This window comes from Panthera tigris, chromosome A2 (assembly GCF_018350195.1).
Source record: "Panthera tigris isolate Pti1 chromosome A2, P.tigris_Pti1_mat1.1, whole genome shotgun sequence".
NCBI lineage: Eukaryota > Metazoa > Chordata > Mammalia > Carnivora > Felidae > Panthera > Panthera tigris.
Genome location: NC_056661.1, coordinates 43638157 through 43660461, shown reverse-complemented (window position 1 = coordinate 43660461; position 22305 = coordinate 43638157).

The following is a 22305-nucleotide window of genomic DNA, read 5'->3' as shown; positions in this document are numbered from 1 at the left end:
AATCTAGGATTCAATGTCAAGAAATATGACTCTGCAGAAACTTTTGCTAATATATTGCTACGTAACTTGGGCTACAACTCAGTTTCCTCATTTGTAAGCTGCTTGGCTTGCTGTCTAAGGTTTCTTTCAGGTCTAAAAGTAATGTACAAGATGGACAACAGTGTCAAACACCTAGACAACTGCAAGGAGAAGCCAGCTTGAAGGATTTTATATCTAATGTCCAAAGACACTGTGGCAGAAAAGCAAAGGATGATCCCAAGTTAGATGTGAAATGCAGTATATTGTTTTTTAAAGTTTTATTTGGTTATGTCACATGTCCTTTGGAAAAGTAATAGGAATTAAAAAAAAAGAAAATATATCTAAGCTTATATAGTAGAGAACAAAAGGAACCACATATTTTACATGAGGTCTGAGGACTTTTTATTTAATGTTTTATTTATTTGAGAGGAGAGTGTGCATGAGTGGGGGAAGGAGCAGAAAGAGAGGAGAGAGAGAATCCCAAGCAGGCTTGATGCTGTCAGCACAGACCCCAATGTAGCGCTCAATCCCTGAGCAGAAATCAAGAGTCGGATGCTTAAACAACCGAGCCACCCAGGCAATCCCAATCTGATGACATTTTAAAAGTGACCCTCTACCTGCAGTTTTTCCCACTTCTAATATTTAAGAGTTTTTCAGATGTACATGTAATTGACTTCTTTACTGGTCAGGATCTGTTTACCATAGAATATTATGTCAACATGTTCTTGCCTTATTAGGAAAATAATTATAGTTACCAAAGAGAGACAATGAATTGTTGGTTCATTTTTGCACTGGTTATTCCAGGAGGTATTAGAAAAGGTATTCTCATTTTATTTTTTATAATAAATGCTGTCACGTTGTGCAGCAGTGTGTGAAAATTATGAAAATGACAATATTTCAGGTAAGAGAACTTTTGTTTCTGGAATAATACCTTTAGGAAAAAGAGAGAAAATTGTTGAGAGTATGTAAAAAATGAAATCAATGAAGTTTTCTTCCTTCTCTTGGTATTTAAACCACATATATATGTATATATATGCAATATGTTTACATATGTACATATTTAATGTAATTTGTTTATGTATATACAATCCTATTGGACATGAATTAATGATTGTTTCTAATTTATCGTCAGTGATAATTTGTACACATATCTTTTCTTGAGGACGATCGGGATTTCCCTGAAGGAGACAAAACTATTGTAATGGTTGTAATCAGAAATGGGAACATATTTTTTCTTTAAGAATTAAAAACAAACCATGGAGTTGAGAAGAGAAAAATTCTACATGCAATTTAGAATAGAAGGCTAATATGGGGTATTTTTAAAAATTTATTTTGAGGGTGCGTGGAAAGGACACATTTAGTGAGATCACTCTGTATTTTCAAATCTGGGGCCAAATGAGAGATAGGACACAGGGAACAAACAAACAAACAAAAAAAAAAACAGAGACGACTATTAGCCTTATTAGCGGGAGATGCACAACAAAAGTCACATGCTATTATTCCATCTCTCAATCAACTAGGTGGATGTACCCTAATACAGGCAGTGCTGGAAAACTGCCCCCTTCCCTCCTGAGAGCAGGGTCTGTCCTAATGAGCTTATCGCATAGCTGAGAAGGGACAAGAATACACCTACTCTGCCACTTGGCAGATTTCCAAACAAGGAACCTAGGAGGAGCAGAGCTGAATATACTCAATACTTCTAAACCCACCCATCTCTTTTGTCTTTTCTTGTCCCTTTAGAAGAAATAGAGAAACGCAGTGAGGGGCCAAGCTAGGTATATGACTTTTGCCAATGTCCATCCATATGGTATCCTGAGCCCATGGAAAAGGAAGCTAGCCTCCAAAATAATGCTACCAAAAGGGCATTTCTTATCTAAATTATATTTTTTGATTGGGGGGTATGGAGCTTCATGTCACTTAGAACCTCAAAATCAACTAAAATTAATTTACAGTGATAAAGGCTATGGAAATTCTCAGAACTTCACAGACACAAAATGGAAAACTGTCCCACCCAGAATTTGGACTTCCACCATCCAGGAAATAAATGCACTGAATCATCATAGTAATGATGAATTACTTTGATGAATGAATGATGAATAGTCTTTGATGAATTTGCCATAAGCTTAGGTAAGACTATGGGCCACTGGTAGGAAACAATGACCACAAGCCATTAGGGGAAATAATCCTTCATCATGTAATATTGAAAAAAGCCACTCATTTAGATTGATGCCTCAAAATAGATTTGTACAATCAATAGATGCTGAGTAACAAATAGGAAAAAGAAAGTAATTATGCTGTCTTATATTCCATTTACATTTTCCCTTTCCTTTACAAACCGTATGAAGTTTGGAAATAATGGAAGAAGTAATACTGAAAACTAAAGTAATTCAAGAATGTGAGGTTTGGATGAGTGAATATTGCTACTGAAAAAATAAGTGTCTGATTTATCATATATCTAAATAGGTTGCTAAAGACTTATAAACATAATTTGAGTAACATTTATTGGGTACTTATATTTTGTCAGGGAATATTCAAGGACCCTTATAATGTATATATGATCCCTATGAGATAGTTACCATTATGGTCTTTGTTTTATCCTTGTTTGGAAATGAAGTTCAGAAAAGTCCCTCACCTGGGGCACCTGGGTGGCTCAGTAGGTTAAGCGTCCAACTTTGGCTTAGGTCATGATCTCCAGGTTTGTGGGTTTGGGCCCCACATTGGGCTTTGTTCTGACAGCTCAGAGCCTGGAGCCTGCTTCAGATTCTGTGTCTCCCTCTCTCTCTGCCCCTCCCCTGCTTGAGCTCTGTCTCTGTCTCTCTCTCTCTTCCTCTCAAAAAATAAATGGATATTTAAACAAAAATTTAGAAAAGTCACTCACCCAACTCTCATGACTAGCAAGTGGAGAGTCACAGTAGAGAACAATGTGACTTAATACAATGCCCAGGAGGCATGGTAGGTTACTGTTATATAAAATATATTAAGATTGAAACCCATAAATAAAAGTATGATTCCAGCAAGTTCGTACAGGCTAAATACATCACCAAAGGGAAGTAACTTTTATTAAGTACTTACTCCATGTATTTTCTCAATAGAAGCACATCCTCCCCTCCTGTGATTAAATATTTCTAAATAAAGAAGAGAAGTGAAAAGGATTTGTATCAAATACCTGGGCAAAAAGTGAAAATTATTAGTCAAGTAAGTTGGTTTTTCCAAACATTTAACTGTCTAAAGAACGATTACACTTTTTTTTCTCCACCCCCCCCCCCTTTAACTGGTCATTCAGGTACATGTTGCATTACTTAATTTCCCTGGGTTTGATTCCTGGCATGGCCACTTACTTGCTACTGGCAATGAAGCTAATTATGACCACTTCTTAGAACTTATTTTTCCCATTTGCTGTGATAGCAGGATAAGGACTCCTCTAAAATGTCATGTTTTAGTCCCCAGAGCCTGTGAATATGTTAGGTCAGGCAAAGTGGAATCAGGTTGCAAATGGAATTAATATTACTAATCAGCTGGCCATAAGATCGGGAGACTCCAACGCAGTCACAAGGACCCTTTAAAGAGTTGTAAAAGATATGACTGTGGAGGACCAAAGAGATAGCACCTTGAGAAGTACCCGGCCTGTTGTTACTGGCTTTGAAGTTGGAGGAAGAGGGCCATGAGCTAAGGCAACCTCAAAAAGCTGGAAAAGGCAAAGAAACGGACCCTCCTCTACATCCTCTAGAAGAATTTATGGCTCTTCTGACACCTTAAGTTTAGCCTAGTGAGGACTCATTTTAGACTTTTGGCCTTCACAATCATAGATGAATTTGTGCTGTTTAAGCCACCAAGTTTGTGGTAACTCATTAGAGTTGCAATTGGGAACCAATATATCAGCTAATTCAGGATATGAAGAGTATGGTTGTTGGGACGATTACATGGCATGATCTCTGTGAAGCGATTAGTGAAATGCCTGGCACAGGGCAAAAAGTCAATAAATGGTATCTGCTGGTAACCTAATTATTTTTATAAATATTAATACATTATTATTATTATAATATTCATAAAAACAGTCAAAACATATGTGGACTGAACTACATTCTGCTAAAAACAGTAAGAACGCCTAGACCCACTGGTATGTGTTATTCCAGAGAATGATTGAAAACCTTAATATTTATGGTAGGCAGGATATAAACTGTGATAAGTATTAACATTTAGAGAAAACAGAAACCACAGGAGAGTCTCAGTATTTTTTTTATCCTACTGAGCACTTTAATGAATATATTTAAATACTTGGAATAAATCTGTGTTTATTTCAACAAAATTTGATAGCATCAAAATTCCTAAGGGTGTAAGATACTTAGAATTTCCATTTTTATGAATAGCCTCATTTTACAGACAACTGAATATATCTAATCTCCATAGGTTGAATTTTGATCGAAATCATTTTAGCTAGCACCTTGTCCCCCAGTCCCAAGATGAGTGAAATCAATTTTAACAAAGAATTATATTCCAAATGACTTCCACTATCCAGTTTCAAAAGTGATTTTTCCATGATATAGGTGAAGTTTTTTTGTTTTGAAGTAAAGCATATTTAATGATACTTATCACATTCATTTACACAAAAATAGTGCTAAAATACTCAGGTTCTGTGTTTTAGTATAATCCTTAGCTTTTCACTTCGTTTTCTTTGACACGCAAGTTGATATTTTAAGCTTAAAGCAGATTTATTTTCTTTTTCAGAATCAGGGAAGAGTTTTGAGCACTAAGCTTATATTTTAAATTTCTTTAGTGACACTCCTCCTTAAAAACACATTTTTATGGCACTGATACTGGGTAATAAATTCTCTATTGCTCTTCCTCATTCAAAGCATTACTCTGAGCAGCAAATGAACTGATGTAACATGGGTAACATAGATAATGTGTTGCATAGAACAGCAATTTAATGGTCAGAGACTTAATGGCCACTCTGTAGGGATTGTCTTTAGTCAACCCTTACATAGGGGACAATAGAAATGGATGGACTTACCTTGGGTTAAATGGATACAATGCATTCATTCATTCATGTATACAATATAAATGTGTTTATTACATAAAAATATTTTCCTTGGTACTAAGGGGATAATACAAAGATAAGTAAGGAGTAGTGAGCAACTCACTGAATTCTGCCAAGAAGAAGGTAGATAAGATTCAGGATTAATGCACACAATTTACACAGGGAATAAGATGTAGAATACTGTGAATAACAAATACGGAGTTAGGAGACTGGTAGGTAAGGAGAAACCTCAATTCACAATAGAAGTTTTCAGAAGTGTTGTATTTGTGGCACATTTTCAGATACTCAAATTATTGCCACTCATGTGAAATTAGTAAAAGATATAAAGCAACAATTTTTGTGGTGGTTTCATAACTCTGAACATCCACAATTTTTAGACTATTCTTGGTAGCTTCTCAGCAAATAACCATGTACTGGTAAAACAACCCTTTTTGTTTACCCACAAAGACACACCTTCTTAAATATGTTGGTAGTATTATCTTTTGGGGGGATTTCCTTGATGATGTCATTTTCTCTTTACTTTCCATTTGTCTTATAATCTGGCCAATCATGTTCTCTGTTCTGCTTAAATATAAAACATTTAAACATCCTCTTCTTGCTTCTTGGATATTTCATTCAATCTTTATATTTGCAATTTTTCTTTTTTTTCATTATATATTTTTTTCTTCATAGTTTCCGTTTTCTCTTTGTCTATTTTCTCTTTCGGTGTTCGTGGTATTCGTCAGGTGTCTAGCAGTTCTTCTTTGTGTAGTCATATTTGAAAGGAGGCGCTGACAAATTCTTTGGGAACTCTGCAGGGAATTTACACTTGCCCATTTGGGGCATCTATCTAGGATGGTCTGGTTGAATCATTATGTTGGGTAACTCTAAATGTTTATTGTCTTAGGTTTATTCTTTGGGTTGGTCAGGTGCCCAAGGGGGCAATTTTATTGTCTCCTGTCTGATTCACAGTATTCCAGGAATTGAGGGTGGTCTGATTCTAAGCATAATGTAAACATACTTTTAGAGACTTCCAATATTTTGTCTGGGGATAAAGAAGTAGGCAAATCCCTAAGTGTTTTTGAGGATTTCTAGTACAAATGAGGTTGTCGCCCTATCCCTACAACCAGCTTGATATTCATTTTTCTTTCTCCCTCTGCTTCCCAAATTACAAATTTTTCTTTCCTTCCTTCTTCCCTCCCTTCTTTCCTTCCTTCCTTACTTTCCTGCTTCCTTTGTCCCTTCACTGCTTCCTTTATCTTCTATCTGTCATCTATCTATCTATCTATCTATCATCTATCATCTATCCATCATCATCATCCCCTTGCCTCCTTTCTTTGTTCTTGTGATTCTATGCTATTTGGTAACAATGAAGGATACACACATGTGCACATGTATTCCCAGGCACTTTAGTGCATTTGAAAAATTTCCTATGCTATAATTTTTATCTCCCTTATTTATTTTATAACTGGAAGTTTGTACCTCTTAATCCCCTTCACCTGTTTCACCCATCCTGCCACCTCCTCCCCTTTGGTAACTACCAGTTTGTTCTTTGTATTTATGAGTCTGTTTCTGGTTTTTGTTTGCTTATTTGTTTTGGCTTTTAGACTCCACTTGTAAGTGAAATCATAGAATATTTGTCTTTCTTTAATTTATTTGATTTTGCATAATACTCTCTAGGTCCATGCATGTTGTTGCAAATGCCAAGATCTCTTTTTTATTTTTTAGTGTTTTTTCCTTTAATTTATTCTTGAGAGAGAGAGGGAGAGAGAGAGAGAGAGAGAGAGAGAGACAGAGTGTGAGTGGGGGAGGACCAGAGATAGAAGGAGCTTAGGCTCCAGGCTCTGAGCTGTCGGCTGTCGTGGGGCTCAAACTCACGAACTAAGAGATCGTGACCTGAGCTAAAGTCGGACGCTTAACCAACTGAGCCACTAAGGCACCCCATGATCTCATTCTTTTTTATGGCTGAGTAATATTTATATATAATCCATATATAGTATGTCCACTATTTTATAATATTTTATACCCAATTATATATTATATATATTGTGTATCCAATATTTTATTATATATCCATATTTTATATTTACATATGTGTTAGTATACATACACATGCATGTACCACATCCTCTTTATCCATTCACCTATCAGTGGATACTTGAGTTGCTTTCGTATCTTGGCTATTATAAATAATGCTGCAATGAGCATAGGGGTGCATTTATCTTTTCAAATAAGCATTTTCATCTTTGAATACTCAGAATTACTGGATTGTACATTATTTCTATTTTTAATGTTTTGAGGAATTTCCATACTGTTTTCCACAGTGGTTGCACCAATTTACATTCCTACCAACAGTGCATGAGGGTTCCCTTTTTTCCACATCCTCACCAACACTCATTATATCTTGTCTTTTTAATAGTACCCATTCTGACTGATGTGAGGTGATCACGTTAATGTATTTTTATGGAGGGAAGAGAAATTTTAAAAAATGTTTTAAATCACTTTTTAAAAGAACTGTTGGTCTTTTAAAAGTTTTTTTTTTAAGTTTTTTAAAAAATTTATTTTGAAAGAGAGAGAGTGGGGGAGGGACAGAGAGATAGGAAAAGAGACAGAATTCCAGGCAGGCTCCATGTGTCAGCGCAGAGCCCAATGCAGCACTCGAATTCACAACCCGTGAGATCGGGACCTGAACTAAATTTGGACACTTAACCAACTGAGCCACCCAGGCACTCCTCTGTTAAAGTTTTTAAATTAGGTATTGATGTTATAGGTAATGCAAGAATGTGGACTTCCTCATGTGAAATGGTGCAGGCTAGGGGTTCTGCATTCTTATGGATACCTGTTTCCATTGATACACTGAGGATTGTTTAGGAAAAAAACACAATTCTGTCTTTTCCTCCCACTGTAAGGTGCATGGCCTTAATTTCCAGGTTTACATAGGCAGACCTTAACAAGTGAGCACAGTGGCATCCATTGGATTCAATTTCCCTTGCTATGGAAGGAATCCCCTTCTTTTCTGGAAACTACATATTTCACATTATGGTTATTTTTCCATATTATGTGTTTTTAAATGTAAACCTATATTTACATATTTTGAAAGACATATATACTGTATCAATTGTATGTTTTCAGTGGGAGTGGAGGATTTTCACATCAAATCAATTCTCCATCTTGATTGCAGTCTTCTTGTTATTAAAACACATTAAAAATGGCAATTTATAATGCTACCTCAATTATTAGGCATAAAATAAAGCAGAAATGAGGCAAGTTTGCTATATGCGAATAGATGACACTTACATTTATATTTTCAGCTTACATTGATATGTTTATGTTGCTACTGGCAGCAGAGAGAAGCTCTGTTCCGCTCACTCACTATGAAGTTTAGTCTGCTAGATCTTTTGATACTTCACTACTCGGCTAATAACATTCACGCCATTCCCTGTCTTGTGTCTTGGGCGGTGTTTTCACCCCAGATAATCTTTCCAATCAGTATTTTTAAGCATCTTTACCCTTGTATCTCTAATAAATACTTTCATCATTAGTTTCTGGAGTACCTCCAAAATTTCTAGAGCTCCATTCATCAGCTGCCAAAACCAGGGTAAGGCACATAGCTATCCACTGACTAGAATGACAAGAGAGGATAGGAAGAGGGATTATCACATCCTTGCTTTTCCCCAATAGTCTTTTAAAAATTTCTTTGTTTTTATTCACAGGTTTAAACATTTGGCCAACAAAGTTTATAACTTTCATCATGACTGTTTTTGATGTTTCACAGTTATATTTGCATGGGGGCTTATCTGTTAAAATTCTGCACAGTGTTTTTACTGGGAAAAGAAAGGCATTTAGACGATTTGATACAAGATTGACCGACAGCCTACAGGGAACTTCATATATCCTCTTGATTCACCCCAGTGCCATTTCTGAGGAGAAAGTACAAGTACATGAAGAGGAGAATATAAATGGGAAGTGAAGAATGAGGGATGGCTGGACAATTCATTGTTGTCTTTCAGCCAGAAGTGACAATATGCGCCCTGTTTCTTGGGTCAACAGAAAAAGATAACCAGGTCGTGAGCTTACTGTCTTACACTACATTGGTTCCAGTTAGCTCAGGAAATCACACTCAGTTTCTGAAGTGGAGGGCAGAAACGTGCATTTTATGTCATATGGAATATTTTTAAAAAACACAACTGTTTTCCTTCTTCAAAATTATGTTTTAAAAAGGTCGCATGTACACTCTGGAAGAATTGGTAATACAATTAATTCCAGTTTATAACGTAATTAAAACAATTCAGTACATAATTGTACACAGCTTTTTCATGGACTCTAAAGGTGGTGGTATAAAGAGGACGCATCATTATTTTATGTCTGTCAGTGCTGGATGTTAAGCCATTGTGTCTTCAGGCCCATCCTTTGATGCTCTGCTGTACTGGTGATGCTGGGACTCTGAGACCACGCTCTTCGCTGCCAGCTGGCTCACTTTCACATCTCCCTTCAAGAATTGCTGGAGGGAGAGTGTACGTCTGAGGCAGAAAAAGGGACTGACTCCTTCCTGTTTGTTTTCTTTTCTTCTGTCTCTGAATCCCTTGTCACATAAATGTGTTGAAAATATTTCTCTCATCCATGGTTTGCCTTCTCATTTCCCGGGGTACTTGCCATTTTAGTATTTTCATTTCGATGAATTTACCAACTTTTCTTCTACTTTTAATACTTTGTGTCCCATCCAAGAAGTATTGGCCTATCCCAAGGTCACAAAGAGACTCTTCTGTTTCCTTTCAGCAAAACAGTGCTGCTGGGTTTTACACTGGCAGCTACGCTCAAACTTAAAACAACTCTTGTGTACAGGATTATATAGGAGTTGAGACTCTTTTTTTTATCATATGAATATTCATTTATTCCAGAATCATTTGTAAATAGAGGCTTCCTTTCCCACTGAATTGCCTTGTCATCTCTGTTGAAAATGACCAACATGTATGAGAATTTCTGGAGTTTTGTTCATTTTCAAATACCTATTTGTGTCTCTATACACCAATACTACTTTTGTTGCAATCAGGAGGTTTAACATCTCCACATATGTTCTTTTTGCTGTTGTTCTCCGTCTTCTCTTCTTCCTCTTCCTCCTCCTCCTTCTTTTTCAACTGTTTTGTGTATTCTAGAGCTGCTGTCCAATATGGTAGTCAGTTGTTCCATATGGCTTTGAGCACTTGAAATGTAGCGAATCTTATTTTTTTTTACATTTCTTTTTTCAATATATGAAATTTATTGTCAAATTGGTTTCCATACAACACCCAGTGCTCATCCCAAAAGGTGTCCTCCTCAATACCCATCACCTACCTTCCCCTCCCTCCCACCCCCCCATCAACCCTCAGTTTGTTCTCAGTTTTTAAGAGTCTCTTATGTTTTGGCTCCCTCCCTCTCTAACTTTTTTTTTTCCTTCCCCTCCCCCATGGTCTTCTGTTAAGTTTCTCAGGATCCACATAAGAGTGAAAACATATGGTATCTGTCTTTCTCTGTATGGCTTATTGCACTTAGTATAACACTCTCCCGTTCCGTCCACGTTGCTACAAAGGGCCATATTTCATTCTTTCTCATTGCCACGTAGTACTCCATTGTGTATATAAACCACAATTTCTTTATCCATTCATCAGTTGATGGACATTTAGGCTCTTTCCATAATTTCGCTATTGTTGAGAGTGCTGAAATGTAGCGAGTCTTAAATGAGATGTCATCTACGTATAAATGGACACTCATTTCAAAACATAGTTTGAAAAAAAATAATGTAAAATTTTTCACTAATGATTTTTAATACTGGTAACATATTAAAATGATACTTTGATTATATTAGATTGAATAAAGTTTATTACTAAAATTTTACAGTTTATTTTTTACTCTTTAATGTGACTACTACAAAAATGAAAATATGTAGCTTACAATATATTTATTTTGATTAGATACTTGCTATTCTTAGATCCTTCTGGTTTCCATACAGATTTTAATATTAACTTATTTTTTTCAAAATATTCTAAGTTTTTAATATGAATTGCAGTGCATCTTTAGGTCCATTCAGAGAGAATGAGTGTCTTAACAATAGTGGTTCCTTCAGTCAATGTTAGACCTCTGCATTTGTTCAGGTCTTCTTCAATTCTATTATTTGTCGTTTTCACTGTAGGGATCTATTTTACCTTCTATTTTTTTTCTTTATGTAAAGTGATAGGCATTTAAAAAATGTTTTTTAAATGTTTATTATTTTTTTTTAATTTTTAATGCTTATTTATTTTTGAGAGACAGAGAGAAAGAACATGAGCAGGGGAGGGGCAGCAAGAGAGGGAGACACAGCATCCAAAGCAGGCTGCAGGCTCTGAACTGTCAGCACAGGCTCTGAACTGTCAGAGTCCTTTGTGGGGCTTGAACTCATGACCCTGAGATCAAGAGTCACATGCTCTACCCACTGAGCCAGCCAAGCACCCCAGAATGATAGGCATTTAATGTGTGTCAATGTTCTGTGAAAAGTGTTGTTTTTAAACATTATTTGTAATTTTTCTATGCTTCTTGTAGGAAAACAATTTAATTTTGCATACTAACCTTTATCCTATAAGTTGAATACATTTATTCATTAGTTTTGTTTGTAGATTTCTTTAGCTTCTTTATGAACACAATAATTTTTTCATTAATAAAAAGCAATTTTTACTTTCTTCTTTATATTCTTAATGCTTTTTCCCTCTTACATTATTGTAAAGGCTAGGGCACACTATAGCAATTTTAGGACAAAATCATTCAGCCTATCTCCATTAAATATGACTTTAGCTGTAGATTTTTTTTTAGATGGCCTTTATCAGGTTGATGGAACACTATTTTATTACTAGTTGTCCAGATGTTTCTATTATAAGTGAATGTCGAATTTTGTCAAATGTTTTTCTTGCATCTATTGGGAATATCATGCAATATCTAATATCTAATATCATTAGAGTTATGGTGGCCTGGTAAAATGAATGGGTAAAGGTAATCTCATCCATAACTTTCAGAAAGAGATTATGTAAGAATTATTTCCTAATTAATTGCTCGGTGGAATTCACTGGTGCAGTCTTTGCAAGAGTTTACTTACATGAAAGTTTTTGTAGAGATATAATTTTTCTTTTCAAATTGGAATTATTCAGAGTTTCTACTTATTATTTTGTCAGCTTGAGGAGTTTATGTTTTTTCAAAGAATGTTAGTTTCTTTTTTTTTTTTTTTAATTTAGTGTTTATTTATTTTTGAGAGAGACAGAGACAGAGTGCATTCAGGGGAGGGGCAGAGAAAGAGGGAGACAAGAATCTGAAGCAGGCTCCAGGCCCTGAGCTGTCAGAAAGAGCCCGATGTGGGGCTCAAACCTACACACTGCGAGATCATGACCTAAGCCGAAGTTGAATGCTTAACTGACTGAGCCACCCAGGTGCCCCAAGAATTTGTTAGTTTCATCAAAGCTATTATAGTGATAGTCATGAAGATGTTTATCAATTCTCCAATTCTTTCAGTGTCTAGAGGTTATGAAATGATGTTCCTAGGTTTTTTTTTTTTTCCCTTAAATTAGTATTGTTGGTTCACTCTATGTTTTCTTTATCAGTCTTGCTCTATGTTTATAATTGTTTTTGCTTTTTTTGGAGAACAGCTTTTAAACTTTGTTGCTGTTTTTTTTCCTCTTCTACTTTATTGATTTTTGTTCTTAATTTTAATATTCCTTTTCACATTTTATAGCTCCCATCGCTCTGATGAAATTCTCCACATAGGTACACAAGTGAGCCATTCTTTCCACTAGATCCTTTACTATATCATATTTATTTTAATGTTGCTATATGATAATTCTAACATCTATGCCATTTCTCATATATTTCAATTGATAATTTTTATTTAACCATGTGTCATATGTTTTCTTACTTTTTCATGTGTCATGTAATTTTTACTAACCACTGGACATTTTGTGTAAAAAATATGGAAACTGAATAAATAATATTTATCCCACCAAAATGGCAATGCCTTCTTTTCTCAGGATGCCAATATGGGGGACTATATTCTAGCCTATAGCAGAACTTAGTCTGTTCTTTGTTGTGGTTTTAATTATTTTCAGTTCACCACTTGCTTCAAATATTTTGAGATGAGAAGAATAAATTTACCTTCAGCGATGCTTGGAATCTGAGCATTGATAAGACTCCAGAACTCTCTTTATGCTTTCCAGTTGAGCAAATACCTTTCTGAACTGTGGGATATATTTCTGTTCTTTCCAGCTGGATCCCAGATTTTGGATCACTGGGGATTTCTTTTTGCTCTTCAGTCCTTCTGCCACATTTCTGTGACTTCAGAGATTTCTTACGACTCTGCTGTCCTGCTCCCAGCCTTTCACGAGTCTCTGTAGTATTCCAGTAAGGACCCAGAGAGCCATGGAGGAAGTGTTCTTAGCTATTATGCCCTGACCTCAGTCTTTGCAGGATGACTGTAGGGCACAAAATGAAGGTCCAGAACTTACCCAAAATAAGGGTTATCTCTCTCTTCTCTGCTGCCCTGCCCTTAGCTTTTCATTCCTTAATGTCTAGTTTGCTATGACAAAATTTCTCTTGCTACTCCGTCCTTGGTGAAGACACTCTTTAAGTCTCTCTCAGTTCTTCTTCCTTGACTCCAGCCCTGGCAACCTACCCCTGGGGACTTGCTTAAGGTCACTGGGGAGAACTGGCAGGGCAGGAGACATTTTCTCAGTGGTAAGACACTTTCTTCATACCAGCCACATATTGCTGTAAAAATAAGTTTATTAAAAGACTGGCTGGTTTTTAATTTTCCTCTTCTGCTCACCTTCAGTCTGAGATGGATATCCCATTTTTCAACACTCTGGCAGATATTAAAAAGAAAAAAAAGGCCATGGGTTTCTTCTTGGCAGTTTTATGACTTTCTAGAATTGGATTTATTTAGACTTCTTTATATTCTTAAATTTCAGTTGGGTTTTTTAAATAAAAAAACTTTGATTTTATAGTTCATATGTCTTGTTGTCACTGTACTGGCAGAGGTTGGTCACATGTAATGTTCTGCTTTCTAATCAGAAGGAGGGGCAGTCTAATATGATTTGTCCTAGACTTACATTTTAATTTTTCTTACATCACCAACTTGACTTCTTTTACTCTTTGCTCTTTATAACCTCAACCTATTTTTAACTAACTGCTTCTCATTTCTATTTCAAAGAGCCAACGTTTTCTGCAACTTATAAAGATACAAGACAGTTCTATAAAATTTTTATCAATAAAAATATTATCATTTATCAAACATCTAGGCTCTATATAAGGAACTTTACCTGAATTACTTATTTAAATCCTAATAATAATTATGAGGCATTTGTTGTGATTCTTGCTAGTCAAAGCTGTAAACTGAGGCATAAAACCTCTAACTAACTTGCTTTACATCATATCTTAGAATTAGAATACAATATGACTAGGATTCTAATAGAGGTCTGTCCAATTCTGAATCTTGTATCCTTAAACAGAATGCTATATTGTCTGTTACTATACTTTCTTTTGGGTTCCTATTCAGAGGCGTCTTGGAATTTATGAATCTTTAGAATGTCCTTCTATTTTCTCTCCTGTTTTTAATAAATGGCATGTTAATTTTACTATCATTATTGTTCTTTGTTGTGTTATAAGGAATAATTATGATACTTAAAATGTTTTTTTGTTTTTTTTTTTTTTCCATGATCAGTCAGGTACAACATGGATTAATGTCAAAGGGAGACAAATGAAAGGGAGAAAGGCAAGGCATGCCACTCAGGCAGCCATAAGGGGGCTGTATGGGAGCAACATCAAGGGAGTGGACTTTACCAGTATGTGGGGAGATGAGAGAAAGAGAGAGAGAAACACCTATGGACAAGTACCTTTACTGGGAGTCAGGATGGAGTACATAGGCAAAAGGCATGAGGGGATTTCACTGGAAAGCTTGAATGTCACTAGGGCACAGTTGGGAGTGCAAGGAAGTTGAACTTGTGGCAGGGACTTACCTTGGCTGCATGTGTGGGGTACTCACAGACTGTTTATGGGGATGTTGAGGCACCAGGAAAATGAAATTTACAAAAATTTATTCACTGTCTAATGTAGAAAAATCCAGCCAAATTCCGGTGTTTGCCAAAGATATTAAGGGTAAAAACTGCTTCACTCTCTCACAAATTTTGTTTAAATCCCCTTCTCAGAGATGACTGTCCTTAGCTCCTGGTCCAATTCTGTTCTGATGGCTTTTCTCCCATATGCTCTGCCTTACTCTCTGTAACTCTGTACAGATGGAATACTGGAAATACTAATATCAAGGCTCTTCTGTCTCCATTCCTGCATACATGGTTTTACTTGTGGGAATTATACCTTGCCAGCCACATTAAGTTACAGCCATTTGCCTTTCTCCTAACATTTTTTGTTTGTTTCTTTATTCGTTTTATTTTTAGTTATAGCAATATCTAGCCACATGCAGAAAGAAAGCTTTGGCTTTCCTCAAAAACCAGTGCCCACTCACCGGGGTGAAATGTCCATGTGTTTTAGTAACTTTAGTAGATACAGGTGTACTGTTTGGTTTTTTTTGTTTGTTTGTTTTTTTTAATGGCTGTTGGTTAGCCTATATGAGCAGATAGTAGATTAGCTTTCAGAGAACAATGGCTCAGATGAGTTGACAACTGTAATTTTGAATTAAGCTTTAAAAACTCTAAGTAAGTGGAAAATTTCCCATAATATTATATAATTACATGTATTTTGTGTGGATTTAAATTTCTATATTTTCATATATCATTATAAATATTTTAACAAAATATACAGAGAGGCTGAATTCATAATTGCCAACCAGATGCTGTATTAAACGAAAAGCTCTGAATTAGTAAGTATAGACTATTTTTCTAAGATCTTCTGAGAGCTCACTGAAAACCTCTGAATGAGGGATTTTGCCAGTTCACCTTAGCAAGCAACCCTGTATTGGAATAACAAATCTTTTAAAAAAATCTGAATAGTTAAAAGACACACTTTTAAAAACTTATAGCTTATATCTAGAAGTCAGAATTTAAATTCTCATTTTGGGGGCCCCTGGGACTCAGTTGGTTAAATATCCGACTTTAGCTCAGCTCATGAGCTCACGGTTCATGGGTTTGAGCCCCGTGTTGGGGTCTGTGCTGACAGCTCAGAGCCTGGAGCCTACTTCAGATTCTGTTTCCCTCTCTCACTACCCCTCCCCCACTCACGCTCTGTCTCTGTCTCTGTCTCTCAAAAATGAATAAACATTAAAAAAAAATTAAATTCTCATTTTTACTTAGTTACACTTTGTCTCATTCCAGAAATAAAATATAAGGCAACTCACAAAATATTTACAAATTCAGTGGAATTTAAAAAATGGTGAATAATTACTGCATAGTAAAAAGAGCATAAAACAAGGGATAAGTTTGCACAGAAATTCACTTTATAATATCCTACAAATTATTGATAAGCTATGAATGCAATCTGTTTTGGTAGTCACAGTGTCTTTATAACAAATATAAGCCATTTCCTCAGGAGAAAATGAGCTTTTCTTGCTACCGGAGAAACAAAATAATTATCATGGACCTTCATAGAGAAGACCATCTATGATATAGTGAACATCATCACATATTATCCCTCACTGCAAAAAACCCCCCAAATGTCATAATAGCAAACTTGTCTCAGTAAAAGCAGATCTACAAGATATACAAAAGCAGATATACAAACAGCAGATATACAAAACACAGTGTGAATTTTCCTCTTGACAAAGATACGGTCTAATATAAGGATAGCATTTAACATATAAAGTAAGTCCCAGGCAGCAGATTCTGTTAGGCTCTTTTATTTCTCATGTCCTAGTTTTGAAGAAGAGTTGTGAGATTAAGTTTACAGTCTCTGGCAAAAACACAGATTGCATGTATTTTATGTTGACAACTAAGAGCATAGCCATAGATTTGACCCTCAATACTGAGAATAGAGAGATCTGAGCAGAATTACTCTGTAATGAAAACATGATATCCTGACAGTTTGCCTAGGGTGTGGATTTATTTTTCCTCAAAAATACTTCCAGGTTATTTATTTATTTATTTATTTACTTAATGTTTATTTATTTATTTTTTTGAGACAGAGAGAGACAGAGCATGAGCAGGGAAGGGGCAGAGAGAGAGGGAGACACAGAATGTGAAGCAGGCTCCAGGCTCTGAGCTGTCAGCACAGAGCCCGACACGGGGCTCGAACTCACGAACTGTGAGATCATGAACCGAGCCGAAGCCGGACGTTTAACCCACTGAGCTACCCAGGCGCCCCACTTCTAGGTAATTTAGGTGCAGAAACATGTTTATTTATAATTATTTATAATTATTAATAAAGTGACAAGCAGAATGACTTGGGAACAAATCAGCCAACAAGATCCCTTACAACTGTACCCTGAAATAAAAACCTCACAAGTATTTTTACGTTTTTAAAGCCACGTAAAGTGATTTTAGCTTTTTTCCAATTTCTAAAATTTAAATGCTACATTGACTAAAGCAATTCTTTATTTGTGTTCCAGCTATAATCTGGCTCCTGCATGATTTAGAGAGCCCTGAATCTTTAGAAAGAGACCCGTACATAACGTGCATTATTAATGTCTTTCTATCTCTTCCCAAAATTCATATTGATTATGCCATATATTGTAGAGAATCATTGATCACTTAGCTTATCAATTCTTTATGCAGAGTGATGAAGTCCAGTCTATAAATCTATGGCAGTAAATTTGTTGGTCCAATTTTTTCACAGGAACTTTGCAGCATTCAAGTTAATGAAGAACTTGATTGTGCCCATTTCCAAACACAATACCATTTACTGACAGCCAGGAATTGATTGGGTGTGTGTCCCTTTAAATCTTAAGATTGCCTGGAGTTGAATGATTTAGGCATCAGCAGAGTGCACTTTAATTAGCCCTGAGGAAATCACAGTGGGTATGAAACAAGTTGGCTTGTTATTTTTCTGTTTGTACTAACGGCAAATAAAAGCATGTAATTGGATTTTTTAAAAGCACTGTCAGTCCCCTAGAGTATGCCCTGTTTACGGTTATGATAGCCTTATCTAATATGAGTGTCACACCTCCCTAAAAAGGGCCTTTTGTAAAGTTGGAGAGGTGTTGCACCAGGAAGACTATTTAAATTGTGGCCCCGCTGTTTAGACCCCCATTTTATACATTTAAAAGAAGGGCCTGTCATAGTATGCAGTATCCAAGATGCCCTCTGTCACAGCTGTGCTGCCCAGCCCTGGTACACCAATGTGTTTCACACTTGGAACTGCAATAACAGAGAAGGGGAAATCAATGATGGATAAAAGTTACAGGGGTCTATTTGGGCACGTAAGCAATTTAGATGCTTCTCTATACTTCATACAAGTCACAAGGGTCTAGGAAAGAAAACTCTCTTGTATCCTCTTGGGCACCCAGCGAGCATTCCTTTCTTTCATAGAATGTCAGTCTTAACTGGAGAAGTTTGAAGCATACACAGATATCACATAGTGAAAAATATCTTAAATACTTAGATTAAAAAATCATTCAAATTAGGAAAGAGTAAGTATTTTCCCATTTTTTTCCCACTCCTAAATTACAAACTTAAAGTATAGATATATTTTAAACTCTAAATTTGTTGGAACAAAACATTTAGGGCTAATACTTCTGTGAAATGATTTCTTTTGGATTTGCTCTCTTAAGTGAAAAATAAGAAGGCATTCTTCTAAAGAAATTGTTTGAATTGAATGATGGAGAGAGGTCTTTGAGGAATTAATTTTTTAATATAAAACAAGGCATAAAAGGACAAGAAAACTACTGACCAGTAGCCCTTAAGAATAAACACGCAAAAATCCTTAACACAATATTAGGAAGCAAGATCCAGGATTATGCAGAAAATAAAATACTATATGATAGTCACTGGGATTTACCCTAGGACTGCAAAGTGGATTTAATATTTGAAAAATCAATCAGTATAATACATTATATTTACAGAATAAAGGGAAAAAAACCATATGATCATCACAATAAGCACATATAATTATTTGACAGAATTCAATATCCATTCATGATAGAAATCTTCAATAAACTAGAGGTAGAAGAAATGTTCACAACCTGATAATGTGGTAGGGTCCCCTCCCTAAGGAAAGAAAAAAAACCCAAAAACTTCAAGGCAACCTGGCTATACGTGTATGTGACAACATCCCTCAAGGCCTTGTAACATGAGACCACTTAATCAGATTGCATGTTTGTGTGTTACCATATATGGTAAACAAAGTAGTAAAAAATGTATAAAAAACTACTCCACGTGGTAGTTCTTTGGGTACAAACCCAACTGAGCTGTGCTGGCACAAATAAAGTTCCTTCCTGGAAAGAAAAGCCTCTGTGTCATGACTCTGTGTGAGAATCCTACTACAATAAAAGCTAAAATTTTTGGAGTAGGCAGTTAGGTTCTAAGAGGATGTCTGGAGACCAGCAAAAAGGAAGTCAAGGCCAACTATGAAGTCAGAGGCCTGTCCTGGAAGCACTCCAAAAGGGAAAGAAATTGGATCAAAATAGACAGACCCAAGATGGCTGACAAACTGGGCCAAAGTTCACATCATTCCTTCATTATACTACATAAACATACTAAAATCTCCCCCCAAGGGTGCCTTGACAGGAAACTTCTGACCAAATAAGGAAGAAAAGGCAGTGTTTCCAAGAAAACCCTGTCTCAAGTAATGAATATTCTACCCTTTTGTTTACAACTGTCCTTAAAAGACAAACCAAACCCCATGGGCACAGATCTCCCTTAAGCTCACCAGCTCTCAAGTGTACTTTCACTTTAATATGCTTTCCTGCCTGTACCGCTCATCCACTGTGTTGTGTCTGTACTTGAATTTTCTACTGATAAGACCAAGAGCCTCCAGTGACATCTTTTGGATGGGCTAGGTGGAGGCCTCAAGGTCCAAGGTCTCCCCAGTCCACCCAGAAGCAGCATTATACTTTACCAGTGAAAACTAAGACGGGGAATAAGAAAAACAAGTCCATTCCCACCACTTTTATACAACATTTTATTGGATAACTTAGTGCCTAAGGGAAAAAGCAGGGGATGAGTGTCATAGGCAGACAAATTGGAAAGGAAGCAGTAAAACTTTTTCAAAGACAAAATGATTGAGTGTGAACAAAAGGAATCCACACAAGAAGCCGTTAAAACTAGTCAGTGATACATGATCAATATATAAATAACTGCCTTTTTATATATTAGCAACACATTTAGGAAACTAAATTTAAAAAGGAATGCCATTTACAACAACACCAAAGATATGAAACAATTAGGGTCACATTCAATAAGAAATATAAGACCTATACACTGAAAATGACAAATGTTGCTAAGAGAAATGAAGGGAAACCTACCAATAAATGGAGAGACAAGCTATGATCACAGACGGGAAGATTCAATATTGTTAAGATCAATTGTCCCCAAATGGATGTGTACTTTCAATACCATATTGTTTCAGATTTTACTTTCTCTAAAAAAAAGAAATTGAAAAGGTAATTCTAAAATTAATGAAGAATGCAAAGGGACTACAGTAATATTTTTTATGAAAAGGAACAAAGTTGATCAAAAATAAAATCACAATTTGATTTTGACACACTGTTATGCTATAAAAATCCAGATATAAGTAAGACATGCAGATTAAGGGAACAGAACAGTGTCCAAAACTAGACCACACATATCTGTTCAACTGATTTCCTAAGAAGTAGCCATCATAATTCAATGAAGGAAAGAATAGATTTTTCTACAAATGGAGCTGGGACAACGAGATATTGGTATAGAAAAAATGAATGTCAACACTTTTATCATGAAATGAGCAAAAGTGATTTCAAAATGGATTATAGTCCCAAATCTAACAACTAAAACTCTACAACTTCTAGAAAATCATAAGAAACATTTAGGTTAAGCAAAGTTTTCTTAGGACATGAAACAGAAAAGATGAATTGATAAATTGCACATCCTCAAAATTAACTACTCTTCTTTAAAAGCAACATAAAGAATATAGTAACGCAAACTAATGTATTTATCTATGTTTTTATATCTCAAAGGACCTGTATCCCTAATATATAAATGACCCTTATAACTCAATAAAAAGACAATGTCCCCACCACGATTGGAAGAATATTTGAACAAATATTTCACAAAGGAAGATATACATAAGGCAAATAAGCACATGAAGCAATACTCAATATCATTATTTATCAAAGAAATGCGTACTAAAACCACAATGTGGTATTACTACATACTCATTAAAATAAGTAAAATTAAAGACAGTACTAGGTGTTGGTGAGAATATGCAATAACTAGAACACTCATCCATTGCTGCAGATAATGTATAATAGTAAACTTACTTTGAAAACATGGTTTTGTAATTTAAAAAAAGTTAAATATATACAACAACAACAAAAACCCCAACAACAAATATACTACCTGGTGTTTCCTTACAAGAAATGAAAAAAAAAACAAAACACCCATTTATTTACATAGAAGATGTATATAGAATATTCATAGATGCTTAGTTATAATATCCAAAAATGCAAATAGCCTACTGATCCATACCAAAGTGAATGGATAAACAAATTATGGTGTATAGATAGAAATGAATACTATTCAGGTATTGTTTTTTTCTTAAAAAGGAAGAAAATACTGGAATATGCAACAACATAGATGTATCTCAAAAGCATGCTGAACAAAATAATCCACCCCCTCCAAAGGAATACAGGCCTGTTATACATTCTGTTTACCAAATGACTTAAAAAAAGTCATAAAATTATTACCAGTGTGATAAGGAAAGTACTGCTGATGGGGCACTGGTATCACTGAGTTCAGTGGAGGATGTCCTCTAAGCCATGGTAACTACAGGAGACAATGTTATTGAAGTGAGTCACTTAGTAACTACTGGGCTGATAGAAACTCATACTAGTAGTTTTCAGATAATAATAAGATGAGTGCAATTATTCTAGTGAGCGGCAAGTTCAGATAGAGTCAGAGTGACTGCCAGCGCGCCTGACAAAGAGTTATAAGTAGGTTAATGGAAGATGGTCTTCTTAGGGTGTCAAGTTAAGGATGTATAATCAAAGGCTCAGGTTAACTCCCCTAGTAAATGTTTCCCATCCTGAGTCATTTCTCAGATTAACAACCCATAGATTGAAGGAGAGGCCAAGATCCTAGAGGAGGGACCATTCAACACCATAGAAACACTAATGATCCTCCCCATACCTTCCCCAAACAAAC